We start from the raw sequence: 21,731 nt of genomic DNA on the forward strand, positions 1-21,731 counted from the left end.
GACTAGTCATGTCGGCCCGGGTTCTCTGTCATATGGATGCTAGCGACACTATCATATACGTGAGCCAAAAGGCGCAAGCGGTCCCGGGCCATGGTAAGGCGACACTCGTGGGAATACTGTGCGTGAGGCCGCAAAGTGATATGAGGTGTTATCGGCTAGATCGATGTGACTTGGAATCGGGGTCCTCACATGCCTTGTGAATAGGTATGGATAGTTTGGTCAGAAAGAATCATATCCTTCCCAGGAGGCTTCTTCCTCAGGGTGGCGACATCATTGAACTTTGAAAATGGGACCTTACCGTGATTCCTTCATTTTGTCATATCAAAAATATCTTAACAGGCTTTCAATATGCATGAGATTTTGAGCTTAGTGTCACTTCCTTGTACTCTGTTTGCTTTACTGGTGCTGTCAGACACTTTCTGAGTTGTGATACGTGGAACACATCATAGACCTGTGTTAGGTCTTCTGGTGATTCTAGCTAACATGCTATCTTTCCCTTTCTTGCCAAGACATGGAATGGTCCAATAAATCTTGGGGAAAGTTTTCCTTTACGTGAAATCTTTGCAATTTATGGAGGAGTCTCACTCCAAGGTAAGCATATTTCCCTGGTTCAAAGTTGAATTCATGATGCTTTGATGGTGGTAACTTTTGTGCATGGACTGAGTGGCCCTAAGTCAGTAACAAATCATTCTGACTTTCTCTTCCACTACTTGACATAATTTAGGACAAACAATACGACAATCTCTTGTTTCAGACTAGTTAAGAAGGGTGATGCATTTGCTTCAATACAGTGCTTCAAATGGTGACATTTTCAGGCTTTATTGGTAACTACTATTGCAAGAGATCTTTCTGTATGGAAGACTATATCCCCAACATGATCCATAGGATGTGATGCAAGCTTGAAGCATATCATCCAAATTCTAATTTACTCTTTCTGGCTGTCCATATGTCTGCGGGTGATACACGGCACTGAAGTTCGGACCAGCCCTTATAGATTCTTGTAAATTCTGCCATAACTTGGAAGGGAACGGTTCCTTGATCTAACATAATACGTTTTGGAACTCCATGCATGGTGACTATTCTGGATACATACAACTGCGCTAAATGGTCTAAGCGGTAAGTGCTTGATGTCTACTACACACCTTCTTTTCTTCTAGACTTTGTTGGGCCTCCAAGCGCAGAGTTTTTTAGGAGAACATCAAATTCCCCCCAAGTGGATGACCTAAGGTTTATCAATCCGTGGAAGATGTAGGACGAATGTATTATCCTCTCAAGCAACCCTGCAAATAAGATACAAGAAGTCTCTTGTGTCCACGACACACCTAATACAGTTGTCAATTATATAGGTGCACTAGTTCGGCGAAGAGATAAAAAAAATTGATGGTGGATAGGTAATATGGATGGTGAAAATGTTTTTGTATCTTTGAAAAATTAAAAATAACAATGTAGCAAGTAGTGAATGTGACTGAAAACAAGATTGCAATGCTTGGAAAAAGGCCTAGGGTCCAATATATTAAAAGTGAAAGATCTTTTCTACCAACATTGTAAAAAAACTAGGTCAAAATAAGGAGAACACCAGATTTTGGCAAGACTTATGGGTGGGTCAGAAACCTCTGAAATTTACTTATGCTAGATACGATACAAGCTTTGATCATAATATCACAGTGGTCGAAGCTGTGTAGACAGGTTGGTGATGGAGTCGATTCTGGTGAATCTCGGGTGGGGGTTCCCAAAATAGTAGCCTAGATGTGATGGTAACAAGTACATGACGTTTTACCCAGGTTCGGGCTCTGTTGAAGACATAATACCCTACGCCATGCTTCTCTTCATATTGATTTCGGATGGAGTACAAAGTACATGTTGATCTACCATGAGATTGTTCTCTGTGGTCTATGAGCCCTATCCCTTGGTTTATGTAGGTACCAGGGGGGCTAGGGTTACATAGAAGTCCTCTACGCATAAGGTAATCATATTAATCATATTGTAGATGATCTCTAAGTTTGTGCCAAGTCTTTGGGAATATTCCATCTACGCGCCATTGGCCTTCTCGAGATGGCCTACTAGTGAACTGCCATGGGGGGCTCCTCGGCCTGGCCCACCTAGCCGGGAGAAGACGAGGTGAGTGACCCCTAGTATGGGACACCCTGGCGCGTAGTACTCATTGAATCAATTTACAAAAGAATTCTTGATTTGTATTTGTGGTATGAACTATATGTTCAATTAGAGTTTGAGTTTAGGTTTAAATGAATTTGGATTTGCGTCAAACTGATTGCAAAGTTTTCGCTTATCTTTTGTGACCAAAAGCAATGTGAATTTTAAATTTGGAATCTTGGATCATAAGGCATGATCAATTCAAATGACAATTTGAAGTGGATTCCAAAACATGTGGCATGGCAATGCAAAATGGCAGCACTCACAACATTACTTAAACGTCTACCATGGGAGCAAAAATAGTTGCATGGCAGTAGGTTCCTTTGCTATTTAAATTCAAGTCTCGTAACCTTTGGAAAACAAAGCAAAAGTAAATTTCCAATTTGGAACCCTGGATCAGGAGTCATGATATATTCAAATAACAATTTGAACTGAATTCCAAAACCACTGCCATGTCAGCATTTTTTGAAACATGTACCATTCCAAAACCACTGCCATGGCAATGGAAAATGGCTTCCATGGTAGCATTTCCTGATCTCTACCATGGGTAACGAGCACCCCCTGCTCGATAGGTCGGGCACGCAATGCTCACAACCTGAGTCGGGTGCTCGTGCAAGCCCAGCTGGATGATGCCTGGTCGGACGGGTGCACCTGGCTACCAAGATCGGGCATGCAACTCTCACAACCTGAGAAGGGAGCTCGCGCGGACCCAGCTAGATGACGCCTGGTAGTCGGATGGTTAGACCCGGCTTGCAAGGCCAGGCATGCAATGCCCAGACCGCACCACCAGCTGAGCAGTCCTCCACACAGCCGGGTGATGAGTGATATTTTTACACTCATTTCAACCATGTTTAAACCGAGATATTTCATTAAAAGAAACATATTCGCTCTGATATTGCCAATAATGACTAATGAATGCAAAGGATTCCACAAATCCTCTCTTTTATATTTTTCCATAGGAAATGTGCTAAAAAGGGAAGATATCATGTGGAAGAAAGGAAAGGGAGGAAAATGGAGAAGAACAAATCACTAGGATGTGTCAGAAGGATGCTCGAGCCGAAGATGGCGTTCCATGCGACCGCACGCACCCGCATGAGCGGTCGTTTGGCATGGAAACCGAGGCGGGTCGTCCACCTGAACAACTTTTATTAAGGGGACCCCGTCGAAATGTCAACAGAACGAGCAGAGGAGGAGCGTCGAGCATAGCCACAACATGTTCATCATCATCTTCATCCACAAATCCTAGTCGCTGCTATTTTCACCTTCCTAGCCATCTCCACCACCATAGCCCTCTCTCATCTAGTTCATACTTGTAATCATGCATCGCACAAAGTATCCATTGTAAGACATATTGCAATCAATCAATTTCAAGATATGTTCTCCAATGATTTCTTTTCGCGATCTGATCTCCATGTGTGAGTAGTCCGATAAGTTATGGGTGAGGCATAGCCTTGTAGCCTAGGTATTTGGTGAAGGGATCAATGGAAGTCTTTGACACAACATCTCGTATGTGTGAAATAAAATTCTTTCGTGAAGTGTCTCTTGTCTTGTCTGCGATCTTCATCCCTGCAGGCACCCAAGATCATGGAGATTAAGCGCCGGTGAGGCTAGGAGCAAGGGGACCATGAAGTGTTATACCGAATACCGGTGATAGTAAGGTTTACATGGGTAATATGGATCATATCCTTGGGATTCATGATGTGTAGTCATTGAATGACCAAAACTTTTGTCTGATATTATTATCTTAATTATCGGGGCAACCCCGCGAGATGGATAGGGCCTTCGGTAGGACAACTGGTTCTTGATGTAGGACTTGTGTCGGTCAAGATGTAATTTGGACACATCCCCCATTCCGAACGAAGCAAGAACATCTTGATGAGTGACTTCCCGAGCACAAACTAATATCATTTTGATCCCAACACCAATACATGGTTGTAAGCATTAAGAGCTCATCCCCATACCTTCTTTTTATTAGAAGTGTTTGAATCACTATTTGCTTGCTGATCCGGTCAAAAGCTGGAGTTGACACTTTGGCAAAAGCTTACTAGAGACAATCGCTTCAAGGGAGTCTTCCTCTCGTGGGTTCGATACCCAGGGTCACCTCTAGGGAAATAGGTGCGGGATACTCTTTCTTGTTCAATACTGGATCAATAATAAGGAGATATCAAGCCCTTTTTCTGCACCACCAGAGCAAAGTCATCGACATTTGTGGGCTTGACATATGTGTCCTAGAAGTTTGACAATAATTCAACCTCTAGGCTATCCCATGTGCCGATCGAGTTCGGCAAAAGGGTGTGCACCCAATGTCGGCTGGGCCTTTCAGCTTCAATGGCAGCTATTTTATGGTGTGTAAGTCATCACCACTTGCTATGTGGATGATGAGGGTATAATCCTCGATCCAGACATAGGGATCGGTTGATCCATCATATTGCATGGTGTTAACGGGTTTAAAGCCAGACGCGAAATTTTGCTCCATTAACTCGTCTGTGAAGCAAACGGGATGGGTTGCACCTCTGGTGTGGGCGATAGCATACGCACATTGGATCCATCCATGTCTCCATACTTGGTGTAGTCGTGTGGGTTTTGGTACCTAACCTGCGAGGACAGGCTCCCGCCCTATCCCGGCGATTGCTGGGGTGCTCCCTTGAAAGTGCAAGTTGTCGGATCTCGGCTTCCGGCAAAACCCTTAAGGTTTGAACTCTGGGGTGCGCGCGAAGCTTTCCCCCTACCGATCTACGCCCTGGCTTCGCTAAGATCTCGCGGACGAACTCGACGAACTCGTAACACAAGGGACACGAGATTTATACTGGTTCAGGCCATCGTTGTGGTGTAATACCCTACTCCAGTGTGTGGTGGTGGATTGCCTCTTGGGCTGATGATGAACAGTACAAGGGGAAGAACAGCCTCCTGAGGTTGAGGTGTTCTTGTGCTCTGTGTGTGGCCTAGGAATCGACCCCCCTTTGCTACTGTGGTGGCTAGTCCTATATATAGAGGCCCTGGTCCTCTCCCCAAATATTGAGCGGGAAGGGAGACAACAACGGCCAATTTGAAAGGGGACAGCTAGTACAACTTATCCTGACAAAAGCAGTCTTCGCCTGCGAAAGGCTCTGGTGGTGACGCTTCCTTAGGCTCCATGGTGACCTCCGTCTTGCTGTCCTCATGGTCTTGGTCTTGTTGCACTGATATGGAAACCTTTGCTTGATGCCTCGGTACTCCGCGTCTACGCTTGCCCCCTTAGCACCAAAGGGGAAACAAGGACGCTGCGCGCGCTGGTGCCCGCCTGGCGCCCGCCAGGTCTCGATCGTCATGGCTCACGTCACAAGAACCTCGTGAGGTTTGCCCTGCCTCAAACTCTCCGCTCCTCGTGAGCTAACCTGGCTAGGCCTCTCTCGAGGAGGTCTTGCGTCGCCCGCCTCGCGAGGGTCTTGAATGCCTTGTCCATGAAGATGGGCCATACGGGCCTGTCAGCACAGCCACGCCGCGGGCCGCAGGCAGGCAAGTCTGGGGACCCCCGTTCCTAGAACACCGACAGTAGCCTCCGGGCCCAAGGCGCGCTCGGGCTTGGCTTCGAGGCGAAGCCAAAGGTCAAGTGCGGAGTGCCGCGGGCCCCAATAGCCTGCGGCCTAGGTCGACGCGTGGCGGTTGATTGGACATGGGCGTCTCCGCTTCCCCATGCTGCCTTGGAATCCGCCTAGCTATACGCCCCCCCGCAACCTAAACAATTACTCTTCCATCGCCGGCGCCACACTTCCCCAATTCCTCTGCTTCCCTGAAACTCTGCTCCTCCTCCCAATCTGACCTGGAGTCCGCTCACTCCTCCGCCATGGCGCCGAAATAAGTGGACAAGGGGAAGAAACCTCTATCTCCGCCGATGTGCCTCCAGCTATCGAGCCCGTGGTTGGCCGGTCGCGGGTGCTCAACGATGAGGCCATGGGCAAGGTGCGCCCCATGCTCGCCTCCAGCTTCAATGAGTGGGGAGAGACATAGGCTTGGCCTGCATCTCGCGCTCGTATTGACCGGGCAGCCACCGAGGTTCCAATCTTCATCGATGCCCTTTGGGCCGGCCTAGTCCCCCCTTTCTCCGCCTTCTTCAGCGCAGTGCTTGAACATTACTAGATCCACATGCTGCATCTTGACCCCCAATCCGTGACTCTTCTCGCTGTCTTCGCCTTTGTTTGTGAGGCCATGGTGGGCATTGCCCCTTCCGTGGCTCTTCTTCGCCACTTCTTCTCCTTGCATCTGACGGACCCCCTGCAAAGCTCGGGATGCGTGAGCTTCCAGGCTGTGGCCGCGACGGCAGGCACGGGGATCGACTTCGAGCTTCCTCCGTCCACGAGTGAGTTTCAAACCCGGTGGGTATTTGTCAATGCCAGAGTGCTCAGTCCTCTGCTCCATTCTTCAGCGACGCCTGCTGTTCCCAACCCTGGCTGGGGCCATGAGAAGCTCACGAGCCCCTGTCTTGTCCCTGTCTGGTTCAGGCTGAGGAGGCTGAAAGACAGCGGCGTGACCGCGCCCATGGTGGTGAAGGAGTTCGTCAGGCGTCGAGTCGCCCCGCTTCAGCGCCATTCCCGCCCGATGTGGGCCTTGCTCAACAGTCAGGACCATATGAGACTTCAGGAGTCCAGGCTTCCTCTTGAGATGCGGCAGACTGTGCTTGAGGTCCTGACGGGCATTGCCTCGCCGGACGACATGCTCGGGAGGAGCTGTCTGCTGTACCGCTGCAGGAACAAGGAGGAATTTGTGGAGCACATGCCTTCCTTCGATGAGTGAGGGTGGCGCCCGGCCGGCCTAGTGGGGCCTTGCGAGAACCCCGTCCATGTGGTTCCCTTCTTCGTCGCTGGCACCGAGCTCGTCCCGAACGTGGATGCAGGGGGACGAGCACCGCCGGAGGCTGGCGGCTCGAATGCTGAGGTGCAAACGCCGCCTGGGGCTCCTGGGGCGTCATCCTCAGGGGCTCATGATTCTTCCTTTGGTGCGTCGGTCGCTGAGACGATGCAGCACGTGGCTCCCGAGGCCGAAGCTCCGGAGGCCTCGGGAGGTCACGGTGGAACAACGCCCGACTGCTCTCCGCAGCCCGGCGCCCCTGAAGCTGCCTCCTCGAGCACTTCTCCGGCTGCACCCCGTGCCGGCTGCCATGTCCAGCGCTTCGGCTGGCTCTGTGTGGACTTCGAGGAGCTCCGCAAGAGGAAAGGATCCCCGAGCAGCAGCGGTATCTTCGGGCCGCTGAAGCGAAGGAAGTACATCGCCGTCGACAAGTAAGTATTGTACCTTAATGACTCCTTGAATGCTGCTTTCCTTCCTGACGGTGGTCCTTTAGGGTCCCTTCCACCAAGACTACTGCGTCTCCCGAGAAGCAGCCTCCTCCCTCTTCGACTGCTTCGACGGACTCAAGCACCCCGAGCCCATGTGTTGCCCCGGGTGCGGGGTCGGTTGGAGAGGCGCGCCCGCCTTCGGGGCACTTTGAATCCACGGCCTCGTCGTTCTCCCTCCATGGTCTGGCGTGGAGCTTGGCGGGCGTGCCCAGGGACCCTCCTCCGGTCATGGACAGCAGCTGGCTGACTTCGGTCTTCGGCTCCTCTTCAGGAAGCGGGCCCCATCTAGCTTGGGCCCCTCTCAAGGTCCGGCTGGAGCCTGGGGCAGCGCCAGCCCCCTGCCAAGAGAGGGCACACCGCTTCAAGCCCCGCCTACGGCTCCCGTGGTGGAGGATGAGATGAGCCGTGCGTTTGAGTTCGAGCACGAGCGGAGCTTTGTTCGCCACGAGCTCTTCCAGGAGGCGATGGGCGCGATGAACCGGCTTGGCGGTGAACTTGCGGATGTCGACGCGCGCCTCAAGGATGAGGGTCTTCGGTTGGAGGAGGAGCGACGTAAGCTGAAGGTGGCCATCAACCTCGGCCGTTACCAGCGTGACCTTGATAACGCGAAGGCCGAGGCGTCCCTCAAGGTTTCCCGCAAAGCTTGCTCCTGAGCCTTGGAGGAGGCTCGCGAGGCTGACCACCGTGGCGAGGCCGCAGAGAAGCGCACGTCGGAGCTCCAGGCCTGGAGCGCGTCCCTGGAGCAGCAGGTGGAGGCGCGCAAAGCCGCCCTTGCGTCGCTAAAGGGGGCGCCTGCTGAGGAGGAAGAGATCCGGAGGCTTGATGAAGCGCTGGTGCTGGAAGCTGTGGAACGCAGCCTCGAGCTGGAGCGACTGGAGACGAGGGAGCGCCAAGTCGCCCAGGAGGAGGATGCCGTCAATGTGCGCGAGGCCAGGGCCCAGGAAGAGGTTGACCGCTGGGTGGCTGAGGCTCGTGCGGATCTTGTGGGTACGCACAACCTGAAGTTGAAGCTTGCGGGGACGGATGCTGCAGGTAGAGCCGCTGCCCTTAGGCCCAGGCTTGCCGATGCGGAGAGGCATGAGGAAGCCACGACCGCCGCCCTGGACACGGCACAGGCGGAACTGGCCTCCGCCCGTGCCGAGTTGCTCTCTCTTCAGAAGCGGGTTGACGACGCCGAGTCCGTTGCTCAGCAGAACAGGGAGGAAGTGCTGCAGAGGTGAACGCTGGAGTGCGTTCATGCTCCCATGCTTCAGGATCTTTGGAACAGGGCCAACATTGCCCTGGGCCACATCTGTGACGTGAACGCCCCCCATCCTCAGGTGAACGACTACGCCAGCCACCTCCGCTTCTTCACCGATGTGGTGACGTGCCTGGAGGCTCGATCTGACGAAGCTCGCAGGCTCGTGGAGGAGAGGAGTCGCGGCCTGCTCGAGTGCGCTTTCTCCCGCGTCTTCAGCCATCCTCTAAACGCCAACCCCAACTTTGACTTCGACGCCGCTATTGCGCCCGTGCCCGTGGTCGTTCGGGACGACCTGGCGCGGTGGGTAGAGGACAACGTGGATGCGCTGGTCAGGGCCTTCACTTCAGAGGAAGATGCTATGGTAGTCGCGGCAGATGAGGTCGATGTGGTTGACGATGGTGACGGCGGTGCTGGCGAGGATAATGGTGACGATGCCAGCGACGCGTCCGAAAACGACCCGGAGGACGCGGCGAGCGACATATCTGGCTGAGCATGTGCTTCCTATTGTTTACCCTTAGTCGGATTCAAATCGTGAGGTCGTGAGCTTCGGGGACTCTTGAGGAGCCTGTCGATCCACCCACGGGGGGCCTCATGAGAGGCGGGCACCAGCTGTGGCGTTAGCGGGCGCGCGGCACACGTGTGCCTCACCCAGTCCAGCTCGCGAGGGGCTCGCGCGTGGAAGGCGAGGGGCATAAGTCCCAAAATGAGGCAAGAACCGGATAGCAAGAAATCGCTTCGAACGAGAAAAGTCACCCCCAGTGCGCATTGATGAAAATTCAACTTCACCTTAAATCCAAATCCGAAAGGCAAGGCTACAGAAAAGGGATTCAAAGCAAATGGCCGCGTCTGGCACCTAGTCTAGTCTTCTTGTCTTCAAGTCTTCTCACCAGCGCAGAGCTAAGTGCTGCCACTAGGACGTGGGAGGGAGCCCCCGAGGCCCGAGGGCGGCTCTCCGGAGACTCCGGGGCGTGTACAGCCCCACTCGTTATTACGTGAGAGTGTCACGGGCGACGATCTTCACAGGCATGAGCCTTACTTCTTATCGCCAGACGAGGGCCCCGCCTTGCGCCACCCTCGACCACCATTGGGGGTGACCGGATACCGGGACGACACCAAGGGGCAAAGGGGACGCCAGCGGCGACCATGGGTCCTCTGCCGGGGGCAGGCTTTTCACCTCCCCAGCAGAGGGCCTACCTCCGGGGGACACCTTGTTCCACGCGACACGGAGAGGGATCCGGCTCCCGACCCCTGTCCAGCAGCCCCCGGGCACTCCCCCCCGGCCGGAGGGAGGCTGTCGAGCTAGGGCCGCCAGCCGCTGTGGTGACCTGATTCCCCTGCGACTCATGGTTAGCGTAAGCTTGCTCCTGAGGGATTAGTGGTACCCTGTAGTTGTTGCTGCTGGCGTGGATGACGTGGCCGCTAGGCGGTTCCCGGGCGTCCTCAGCTTCTAGCGCCTCCTCCTCCCAGCCTGGCTGGAAGAACGAACCGGGGTCGTCCTCCGTCGTGAACTCCTGGTCCATCATGCGGGGCATGCAGGCTTCCGGGGTCGTCACCCCGAAAACCTTGCCGAAATGCCCCACGCTCCATGTCGCCCGGCTCAGCCTGCCGCCCTGGGGATGATTGGGCGGCACGCCGTCGGGGCCGTGAATGGCGCTCGATCCCACACTGGTCGGAAGTGGTGCGCGTGTGATCGTACTCCCCGTGCCGCTGGTTGCGCCTGCGTCGATGAAGCCTCTTGGTGCGTCTGGGGGGGCACGGGTACGACATGGCCCGCCATGCAACCCGGCCGCGGCCGGGGTTGGGAGCATGGAGCAGAAGGGTGGTGCCCCGGTGACCGCGGCGTCTAGTAGCTCGGCGACACGCTCCAGCAGCGCGTCTCTGGCGCTCTCCATCAGTCGGCATCGCAGCAGCTCTCGTGCCACCATGAGCGCGGCCCTCATGTTTGCTTGTTCCCGTCGGGTGTGCAACGCCGTGGCCACGGCGTGGCTTGAGGCCCTTGCGGCCGCTCGTGCCTGTCGTGGAGTGAGGGCGGACGGCGCATGGCCGCGCCTCCCGCGCCCCGCAGCGCCTGGCGGTGCGCAAGCTGCCTGGGGCGCGGGGTTGAGGTCTTCTTGGACAGGCGGTGGCGCCTGGGCTGGCCAAGATGCCCAGCGGTCGGAGCGGTCCTCTGGTCGATGGACATCGAAGCCGGGGAGTCGTTGAAGGCCCAACGAGCGAATCGGCTGGCGGAAGGAGAGCTCCGGCGCACCCCTACCTGACTTAGCCCGTGCGCGCGGGGTCCAACGGGCAGATTTCCCCACCGGCCAAGAAAACTATATATATGCCCTTCTTCCACCTCCAACCTCTAATCCTAATGTCTTGTTGAGCTCCACCTTTGCTACACCCCATTTTACTCAATACTCTCAATCCCTCCACCCAAACTTGTTGAAACTTTGGGGATTGGGAGAGCAAGACCCGATCTACAACTTGACCAAACCAAATCGCGTTCCCCGCAACATTTCTTCCCCATTGACTTGTTACTCTTGGAGCTTGGGCTCCTAGGCGGCTAGAGGTTCCTCCGGAAACGTCCTTGCTTGTGGTGTGCTCCGGAGAAGTTTGTAAAGGTGTGGTGGTCGCCTTCAAGACCAACCCCGAGTGATTCGAGGCTCATCCGTTGGGGGTGACTCGAAGGAGATTATGGTGAGCCTTCGGTGGCATTCCGCATGCTTTTGCTCCGGCACCGCTCCAAACGGAGAGTAGCTCTTCCCCAAGGAAGAGTGAACTTCGGGTTAAAATCCGCGTCCTCGTCTCACTTGTGGTTAATCCTTTCCCGCACCTTACTTTGTTGTTGTATTCTTGTTGGCTTGCTACTTAGTCTGTTGCCTTGCATATTTATCTTGAGGCTTGCTTGTCATATAGGTTGCATTCACCTAGTTGCATATCTAGTGAACTCTTTTATCCGCTAAGCCTTAAAAAACGACAAGAAATATTAAAATTTGTAGTCTCCTATTCACCCCCCCTCTAGTCGACCGTATCGATCCTTTCAATTGGTATCAGAGCCTCGTGCCTTAATATAAGGTTTTACAACCTTAGAGGGTATGGTCGATCTTGGGAATGAGGGAGGTGGCACACCCGTTGCGGGGGATGGTCAAAACCTACCCCCCGCCACGGTGGAGGCACTTGATGCCCCTGTCGTTGCTCCAGCCGCTCCTACTAACCCGAGTGTCCCCTTGACCGTGGCCGATATTCTTTCAATGTTTGTGGACCTCAAAGCCTCTATGTTGAAAGATGTTCGGTCCTCGGTCAAGGAGGAAATTGATGCTCGCTTGAAGCCATCAACATCCGCATCAAACTCGTTTGATCCAAATGACGTTCATGATGCGGATGACTCGAGGGAACCTCTTGCTTCTCTGGCTCGTACTCAAGTTCCCAAGTACAATGCCGTGGAACCCTTTTACTCTCCTCAACCTTTGCAACATCCTCGCATTAATCCTGTTGGGCCTCCGCCCCCTTTGAAAGCTAATGCGTTTGCTAAGTGGAAGCTAGATATGGAGTCTCACATGCACAGTGCTTCAACTCAATTGTGGTGGATTGTGGTCAATGGATTCAACCCCAAGGACCCAATGAATCTCACTCCAAGGGAAGCGGTTGATGACCAACTCAATGCAACCGCACACAACATGCTACACACCGCTGTGACTGAAGACTATAGTGACTCCATTGCTCTTCTCAAAACCGCAAAGGAAATTTGGGATTGCCTTGAGGAGGCTCTGGAAGGAGATGAAGCAATTCGAAGATCTCAGTTGGCTTTGCTCAAGCAAGAAGTAAATCTCTTTGTGAGGAATGAGGGTGAGTCCGCAGAAGAGGTTTACCGAAGGTTGAAGTCCCTTGTGCTCAACTTGAGAACCTTCGGGTGCACTTGGGCAAATGATGATTTCATCAAGGACAAGTTCATAGATGCTATGGTTCTCACGGAACATACCATGGTCATGATGGTTCATCAACGTCCGGACTATCACAAGTTGACCGCGGCTCAAGTTGTTTCCACTTTCTCTACCCATGTTCTTTTGGAAACCAAGTCCAAGAAAACCTTTGAAATAGCTCAAGCAACCAAGAACTCCAATCTTGCTTTGAAGGCCAAGAAAGTGATAAGCCAACCCTCAAGGGAGGAAGAAGTGAGTGAAGAGATATGTGAGGAAGACAATGACACCTCGTGCCCGGCAAATGATTTTGCAGAAGACTTGGCACTCTTAGTCAAGAAGTACTCCGGGACCATGGCAAAAAAGGGAAAAATCTTCAAGGAAGATCCTTTGGACGAAGGAAATGCTACAATTGTGATAGCCCAAGACACTTTGTACATGATTGTCTGTATGAGAGACGTGAAGACAAGTCACAGAAGCTTGTGCTTAAGAAGAAGAAGTTCACCAAGTTTGCAAAGAGGAAGGATGAAAAGGCTCTTGTTCATGAAGAATACATGTCTGGAGATGAAGATGACGGTGATGACGATCAAGTGGGCACGACCGCTTTTGCCATGCATGCCACTACCTCCTCCTCCACCACCGGCCTCTTCAACTCTCCAAATGAGGACAAGCCATTCACTCATCGGTGCCCCATGGCCAAAGAGGTAAAAAAAAAATCCAAATCCAAGAAACCTAACAACTACACTCCCAATGTCTCATGTGAGATAGTGGAGGATGAGTGTGATGAGGGACTGGATAATGATGAGGAATCCTTAATGGCTTTCATAAAACTCTTCATGGTGAAGCTCGTGCTCGTTTTGGTGATCTCCTTAAGTCACTTGCCGAACGCAATGACTTTATTGAGAACGTTGAAAACCTCCTTATAGAGGAAAAAGAGAGAGTTGATCTCCTCGAGCACGAACTTAATGAAGAGAGTGTCATGAGAGCATCACTTGAGGGAGCCTTATCGGCTCATCAAATTGACTTTGTTAAAACCAATGATGCTTTGCAACTTGCTCTTGAGAACAAAGATGCTCTTAACATTAGAGTTGAAAAGCTTCTAGTTGATCACACAAGACTTGTTGAGGAGCATGAGTTCCATGTGACTAGTTCCAAGGTTGTCAAAGGTGACCTCATTACCCTCACCGAGTCTTATGCTCAACTAAAAGCTACAACCATTAAGGCTCTCACTTCCGTTCCTCATATAGATTTAAATGATGATGCTTGTACGGCTAACTTTGTTCATGATTGCACCTCCCTTCAAGAGGAGAATAAGAAGTTGAAAGCCCAAATTGAGAAAGGGCTTGTATCATGCATCCAAGGGGAGAAAAACCTAAACGACCTCTTGAGCAACCAAAAGGAGTGTGTTGCCAAGGAGGGAGTTGGGTTTAATCCCGCATCTAAGAATGGTAAGAAAAAGAAGAAAAGCAACAACAAGAAGATCGGTCCGACTCCTTCCCCTCCCCAAAAGGTAGTGTTTGTGCAAGAAGGGCACAAGGAGAAGGAGAAGGAAACTGAGGGTGTTGGGAGTGGCAAGGTCACTAGGGACAAGGCCATTCCCAAGAATTTCGCCAGCAAGAACAATCCATCTTATGTTCTCATGAGAGGAGATGATGGTTATACCTTTGCAAAATTTGTTGGAACTAACTATGATGATTATGCTTGGACTATTTGGGTTCCCAAGACCCTTGTTGCTAACTCACCAGGACCCATTGCAAAATGGGTACCTATAACCAAAGCTTGATTATTGTAGGACTATGTCTCCGGTGGAACTCAATGGGTGATCGATAGTGGATGCACCAATCATATGACCGGAGAAAGGGAGATGCTTGTGGAGTTCGTTTATTCACTCAAAGCCTCTTCGAACATCTCTTTTGGTGACAATAGCAAGGGAAAGGTATTGGGTTTGGGCAAGGTGGTAAGCTCTAATGATTCATCACTTCAACTGTCATGCTTGTCCAATCCCTTCACTACAATTTACTTTCAACTATTCAATTGGCTCATGCCGGATATGATTCACATTTTGGTGAATTCCATGTGACCGTCTTTAAGAGAAGCAATCTCAAAGTGGTTTTTGTTGGGCATGTTGAAGACAACCATTACGTGGTTGATTTCTCAAAAGAGAAAACTCATCTTGCAACATGCCTAATGGCCAAGGCTGACGTGGGGTGGCTATGGCACCGTAGGCTAGCCCACGTGGGCATGAGAAATTTACAAGCTCTCTTAAAGGGGGAGCACAGCCTTGGACTAACCAATGTGTCTTTTGCGAAAGATCGTCCTTGTAGTGCTTGCATTGCCGGAAAGCTTATTGAAAAAGCTCATAAAGTGAAGACTGTCATCACAACCTTGAGGCCCCTTGAGCTTATCCATTTGGATCTATTTGGGCCTCCAACACATGATAGTCTGGGAGGGAGGAGGTATTGCCTTGTCATTGTTGATTACTTCACAAGATATACTTGGGTGTTCTTTCTCAAGACTAAAGATGAAGCTTAAGAAACCTTCATCAACTTTGCCAAAGAAGCTCAACGTCAACATAACTGTGAGATCAAGGCAATTCGAAGTGACAATGGCACCAAGTTCAAGAACTATACAATGGATGAATTCTTGAGTGAAGAGGGGATAAAGCACCAATATGCCGCACCATAGACTCCCCAACAAAATGGTGTTGCGGAGAGAAAGAATCGGACTCTTATTGAGATGGCTAGGACCATGCTTGATGAGTACAAATCACCATACAAGCTTTGGGCAAAAGCCATCAACACCGCGTGCCATGCTTCAAACCAACTTTATCTTCACAAGCTCAAGAACAAGACCCCGTATGAGCTCCTAATCGGGAGAAAGCCTAACGTCAAATACTTTCGGGTATTCGGTTGTAAGTGTTTCATTTTAAACAAGAAATCCCGGTTAGCTAAATTTGAGTCTAGAACTTATGAGGGCATATTTGTTGGATATACATCAAATTCTCATGCTTACCGAGTCCTCAATAAATCCACCGGGTGCATTGAGGAAACTGTAAATGTGGAGTTTGATGAAGATAATGGCTCCCGTGTGGAGCAAATTGTTCCTAGTGTTGTAGGAGATGATGCTCCTTCACAATCTATAAGGACAATGGGGATAGGCCACATTCTTCCACAAGAAACACCCCATGTCCAAGTAGAAGAAGGAGTAAGAGCCCCTCTTGTGGAGTCTCCACAAGGGAAGTCATCACCAAAACCACTTGTACAAGATGCTTTGGGAGATCATGAACCTATCCAAGAACAAGATCAAGTCCCTCATATCCCTGAGCAAGATCAAGAGCAAACTCTTCCAAATAATGAAGAACCAATCATTGAGGCTCAAGATCAAGCTCAAGGTCATGATCAAGATCAAGATCAACCCCAACCGCAAGTGCCTTCGTCTTCATCACTTCCTAATGAGCAAGAACTTGTGGTTGCAAAGAGAAGAGTGTCTCCAAGGCTAAAACAATCCCAAGGGCAAGCTTCTTCATCAAGTCCAAAACCAAGTGAAGAAGAGCTTGACCTCAAAGAGCAAAAAGTGGCCGCCAAGCTAAAACATCTTCAACACCTCATCGAGAACATCTACGGAAGCATCAAAAAGGGGGTAACTACTCGTAGACGTTTGGCAAACTTTTGTGAACATCACTCGTTTGTCTCGTGTGTCGAGCCCCTTACGGTGGAAGATGCACTTGACGATCTGGATTAGATAGATGCCATGCATGAAGAACTCAACAATTTCACCCGCAACAAAGTGTGGACCCTTGTAGAAAGACCCAAGGAATTTCATAATGTCATTGGAACAAAGTGGATTTTCAAGAACAAACAAGATGAACATGGACAAGTAATAAGGAACAAGGCAAGGTTAGTGGCACAAGGTTTCACCCAAGTTGAAGGTTTGGACTTTGGTGAAACTTTTGCCCCTGTTGCCCGTCTCGAATCCATTCGCATCTTGCTTGCTTATGCCTCTCATCATGATTTCAAATTATATCAAATGGATGTTAAGAGTGCATTTCTTAATGGTCCTCTTAAGGAATTGGTGTATGTCGAGCAACCTCCCGGTTTTGAAGACCCCGATCATCCCTCTCATGTTTATGAACTCAAGGCACTCTATGGACTCAAACAAGCACCTCGTGCTTGGTATGATCACCTTCCGGCGTTCCTAAGCGAGATGGGGTTCCAGGTTGGGGTAATAGATTCCACTCTCTTTACAAAGAGGGTAAAAGGAGAGTTGTTTGTCTGCCAAATATATGTTGATGATATTATCTTTGGATCCACTAACCATGCTATTAACATTGAGTTTGAGAATCTTATGACTAAGGAATTTGCGATGAGCATGATGGGAGAGTTGAAGTTCTTCCTCGGTTTTCAAATGAAGCAATTGAGAGGAGGAACCTTCATCAATCAATATCGTTATATCCAAGTCATGCTCAAGAGATTCAAAATGCAAGATGTCAAGCCAATGAAGACACCCATGCCCACAAATGGTCAACTTCATCTTGATCCAAATGGTAATGAAGTGGATCAAAAGGTATATCGCTCTATGATCGGTTCCTTGCTTTACCTTTGTGCATTTAGGCCAGATATTATGTTGAGTGTGTGTATATGTGTGCAAGATTTCAATCCGCTCCTAAGGAGAGCCACTATTCGGCAGTGAAAAGGATCCTTCAATATTTGGTTCATACCCCAAACTTGGGCCTCTGGTATCCCAAGAGATCATCGTTTGAGTTAATTGGTTACTCGGATTCGGATTGGGCCGGAGACAAGGTTGATCGCAAGTCCACTTCCGGTTCATGTCAATTCTTAGGGAGGTCGTTGGTAAGTTGGTCTTCAAAGAAGCAAAATTGTATATCTCTCTCCACAACCGAGGCCGAGTACATTGCTGCCGGAAGTTGTTGTGCTCAATTATTATGGATGAGGCAAACTTTGATGGATTATGGTGTCAAATGTGACAAAGTGCCTCTTTGGGTGTGACAATGAAAGTGCCATCAAGATCGCCGATAATCCGGTTCAACATAGCAAGACCAAGCATATTGAGATTTTCCATCATTTCATTAGAGATCATGTGGCCAAGGGAAACATTGAGTTACTCCATGTTTACACCGAGAATCAACTAGCAGACATCTTCACCAAGCCTCTTGAAGAAGCAAGATTCCGCTTTTTGTGGGACGTTATTATATTCGTCTCTACGCCCATGGACACTAGCGACCTAAAGACACTTGTTAAGACGTTTATGAAGCGCCACAAGCTATTACTTATAATTAGCCTTTAAGAAAATAAGCTCTTAATTTTAATTAACTTAGAGACGTTTTGTGAGACGTTTTAGTGTGCGACTCTATTCTTATCTTAGACTTAAGAAAGCTTTTCCCCGCAAAAAAACCAGAAAAAGACTTAAGAAATCTTTGAGTAATCATATTTTTAAGTTGAATAGCTATTAAAATGAGTTGTACTAAACTTTGAATAAAACTTCTAAACACCAAACCCTAGCCTAGAGTGGTTGTGGCGTGGGCTTGGACCTTTTCTTGGTCCGACCGAGAAGACTCGGTCAAACACCAAACTGGACGGTGTTCTATTGGGCCTAATAGGACGACCTAGATCGGCTAATTGTGCTAGCGGGCTGGGATGGGAAACCCTATTATGTGTGTAGGTCACCCGACGGGGATCCTGTATGGCGCACAGGTCGAGACCTCCTATAGGCTGCTCTCTGCGGCAAAGAGTTGCCGTTTTGCATAGGCGACTCAACGACTAGGCCGGCCCATGAAGATCAAGACCGACATTGAACGCGCACTGTGGTGCAAAAAAAAAATCGCTATCACAGGGATTCAAAGAAGGGATCAAGTGCTATACATAACCTGCTACTACAAGTTGAACTAGCAGTCGTATAAGAGCATATGGTAGCGTCAACAATATAGAACCAATAGGCTGCGCGGGTCCGAATTATATTAGCAATTTAAAAGCATTTTTTCAATGGAATGCTGTACAAAATTCGAACACTTTCCAAATTTGTAAACAAATTTAAAAAAAACTATAACATTTTCGAGAATCCAGGAACTTTTTTTGAAAATCATGAAGATTTCTTGAAACGGGATCATTTTTCCACATTCCAAAACGAAATTTGGAGACGCGAACATACTTTGAATCGCCTGAATAAAATTTGAAAACACGAATATTTCTTCCAACTTGTGAACATTTATGAAACTGGGACATTTTTTGAAACTCTGGGAAAAATGAAAACGTAAACATTTTTGGCAATTTGCGAGCAATTTTCGAAAATGGGAACATTTTTTTAATTTGAAAAGTTGTGATTTAAAAAAAACATTTGCAACATTTTCTTAAAAACAAGAACATTTTATGAAAATTCCAATTTTTCTAAAATTTATGAACAACTATAATAAACGAATTTTCTTCTTCTTTATGAGCACCGTTGCTGGTCGGTCGCTCGCCTGTGCGAAGCGCCGGCAGTTTGACGCGGTGCGCGTCAAATAAGATATTCCGCAAAAGTTGTTGCGAACGAGCTTGCGCAAACCCCCCTCGCGCACTGGGCGTTCCTGTTTTTTCCTTTCGTTTTCCTTTCTGTTTCGTTTTTTCTTTTTTTGTTCTTTTCTTTTCTTTCCTTTTACCTTTTCTTTTCTCTTTTTTCTTCTTTACTTTCTCATTTTTTCACGATTCTCTTTCCAAATTTGCAAACTTTTTTTGTTCATTGATTCAACAAAACGTTAATAAGTGTAAGATAATGTTCAACAATTCATAAAATGTTCATCGAATTCAGTTTTATATTTATCCTATTTTAAAAAATGTTCATCAAATTTAAAAATGTGTTGATCGTACTAAACAAATGTTCATAAAATTTGATTTTTGTTCATTGGTTCAAAAACTTTTAATAAAATTCAAATTTGTTCTTCCATTATTTTACTTTTTTTCTTGAATGCAAATTTTGTTCTTCAAGTTCAAAAAATGTTAATCTATTTTTGAATTTCTTTATTAAATACAAAAAATGTTAATAATTATAAAAAATTCACATTAAAAGATCATTAAAATATAAAAATGTTCGTCCTTGTAAAATCACAAATATTTTTTAAATAAAGTACTGTTTTTGACAATTCACCATTCACATTTTTTTGATATTTTAGAACCGTTTTGTAATCCTGAATTATTTTAACATAGAATAAAAATAGAAAATATAAAAAAGGAAAGGTAAACATGAAAACAAAAAAAGGGAGCCTCCCTCCCACATGGCCTGGCCAAACAGGGTGCAAACCTGCAGGGGGGGGGGGGGGGGGGGCTTGGTGTCCGCGCTTCCGTGAGTTCGGGCGCCCAGCCTGCCAAATAGGGGTACCCGTCAACCAATAGCCACCAATTGCGCACCCCGGTGCCCTCGTGCACTTCAGGCCGTCCCATGTAAGGGTTGGGCGCTCCTGTAGTTGTTTTTCATTCTTCCTTCTTTTGTTTTTTCTTTTATGTTTCTTTTATTTTTTAGTTTGAGAATTGTTCATGAATCTCAAATTCGAAAAAATGACCAGGGTTTCAAAAAAGTTCCTGATTACAAAAATAGTTCATGAATTTAAAAAATGTCAATCAATTCATAAAATGTTCGGGATTTCATAAAATACTCCTTAATTGGAAAAATCTTCAAGAATTAAAAATCACGTAATTGAAAATGTTTGTGAAATCTAAAAAGAGTCACAAAATTCAAAAATTGTTCTGAAGTTGAAAAAGATGTTCGCCTAATGAAAAAGGAAAAAAAATAATGAAAAGAAGGAAATAAAAACAAACATAGAAAATGGAAAAGGAAAAGAAATGAAAAATAAAATAAAAATGAAACAAAAACAAAAAAGCAAAAGAAAAAAAAAGGGAACGTGCGCTATTTTGGCCGGGCCAAATACAGGCAGTGACCAAGGGGGGTTGTGCGTTTGGTCGACAACTGTCGATCGTCGCTTTAAATAGGAACCACAGGTAGGACCAAACGGTCTGATCCAGAGGGAGCCACATGCGGGCCAAAAGCCCGGTCGCTTTGTCCAGCCTAAGTCACACCCATGGCTCGAGAATGCCACCCTTATTGTTGCGAGTCGCACTTCGCCCCTTCAATCTTTCACTGCCTTTATACTTATTAAACTTTGTGGATAATACTTTGATACGTATATTACCCAATAAAGTTACCCTTCGGCTCGTGCGTCTTGCACCGAGGCCTATATGAGATTTCACGCTCCCCGTCTATGCCGCCGTAGATTGGCTTCGTCCTATGTGACCTTAGAGCTATGGAGCGCGAGGTGGATCTCAGCGCTTGCCGACAGGAGGACTTGCTCTATTTTCTAGATATTTTTTGTGTATGTTTAGGGTTTGTGCCCTCCCGAGGAAGACGAGACGGCGACAACTCCCTGAAGTTGGAATAAGGTTATACCCGCCTAGCCACGTTCTGGCGGTGTGTCCAGCATCATCGGAGGGCGTGTGGAGGTGTGTCTCCGACGGATGTCGTGGGATTCAGTCAGTGTTTGTCTTTTATGAATTCACTTGGATCGGTCTTCGTTCGTCTATATTCATATGTCTTCATATTACATCTTTCGGTTCTATGTTCCTCTTTATGGGTTGCTGTTATTGTTCTGATGCGCTAGTCCTATTGGATCTTAACCCGACGACTTCCTAACTATCTACTACAACAAGTGGGTGTGCCCAGGCGCACCTGGGCCGGGCGCCCCATATCCGCCCCATATTTGGGCTGGATATGAGGGGCGCCGGAAAGCTCGGGCGTTTGAGAGCCGTTTGAGGTGCCCGGCTGGGTAAAAAACATGAGGCGGGTCGTTCGGCCATTTTAGACCGGTTTCAGGCGCCCGACTGTAGATGCTTTTAATTGGTGAAATCTCCATTTTCTTGGGATTTGTTTTTCGCTTTCCCAAGTTTGGGGCTCCTAAACTGTTTTTGCTTAACGAAATTTGGCGCGGCAAATTAGATTTTCTTTACCGCCTAAGACTTCCCACGTCTCTCAATTTTTTCCCTCCATCTAATCCAAGATATTTTTCCCACGCCGCCTTCTCCCAACCTCCAGATTCAATCTACGCTGGCATCAATGCCCACCTCGTGCGCCGCCCATTCACCTTCACCG

The sequence above is a fragment of the Triticum aestivum genome, chromosome 2D (assembly GCF_018294505.1).
Source record: "Triticum aestivum cultivar Chinese Spring chromosome 2D, IWGSC CS RefSeq v2.1, whole genome shotgun sequence".
Taxonomy (NCBI): Eukaryota; Viridiplantae; Streptophyta; class Magnoliopsida; order Poales; family Poaceae; genus Triticum; species Triticum aestivum.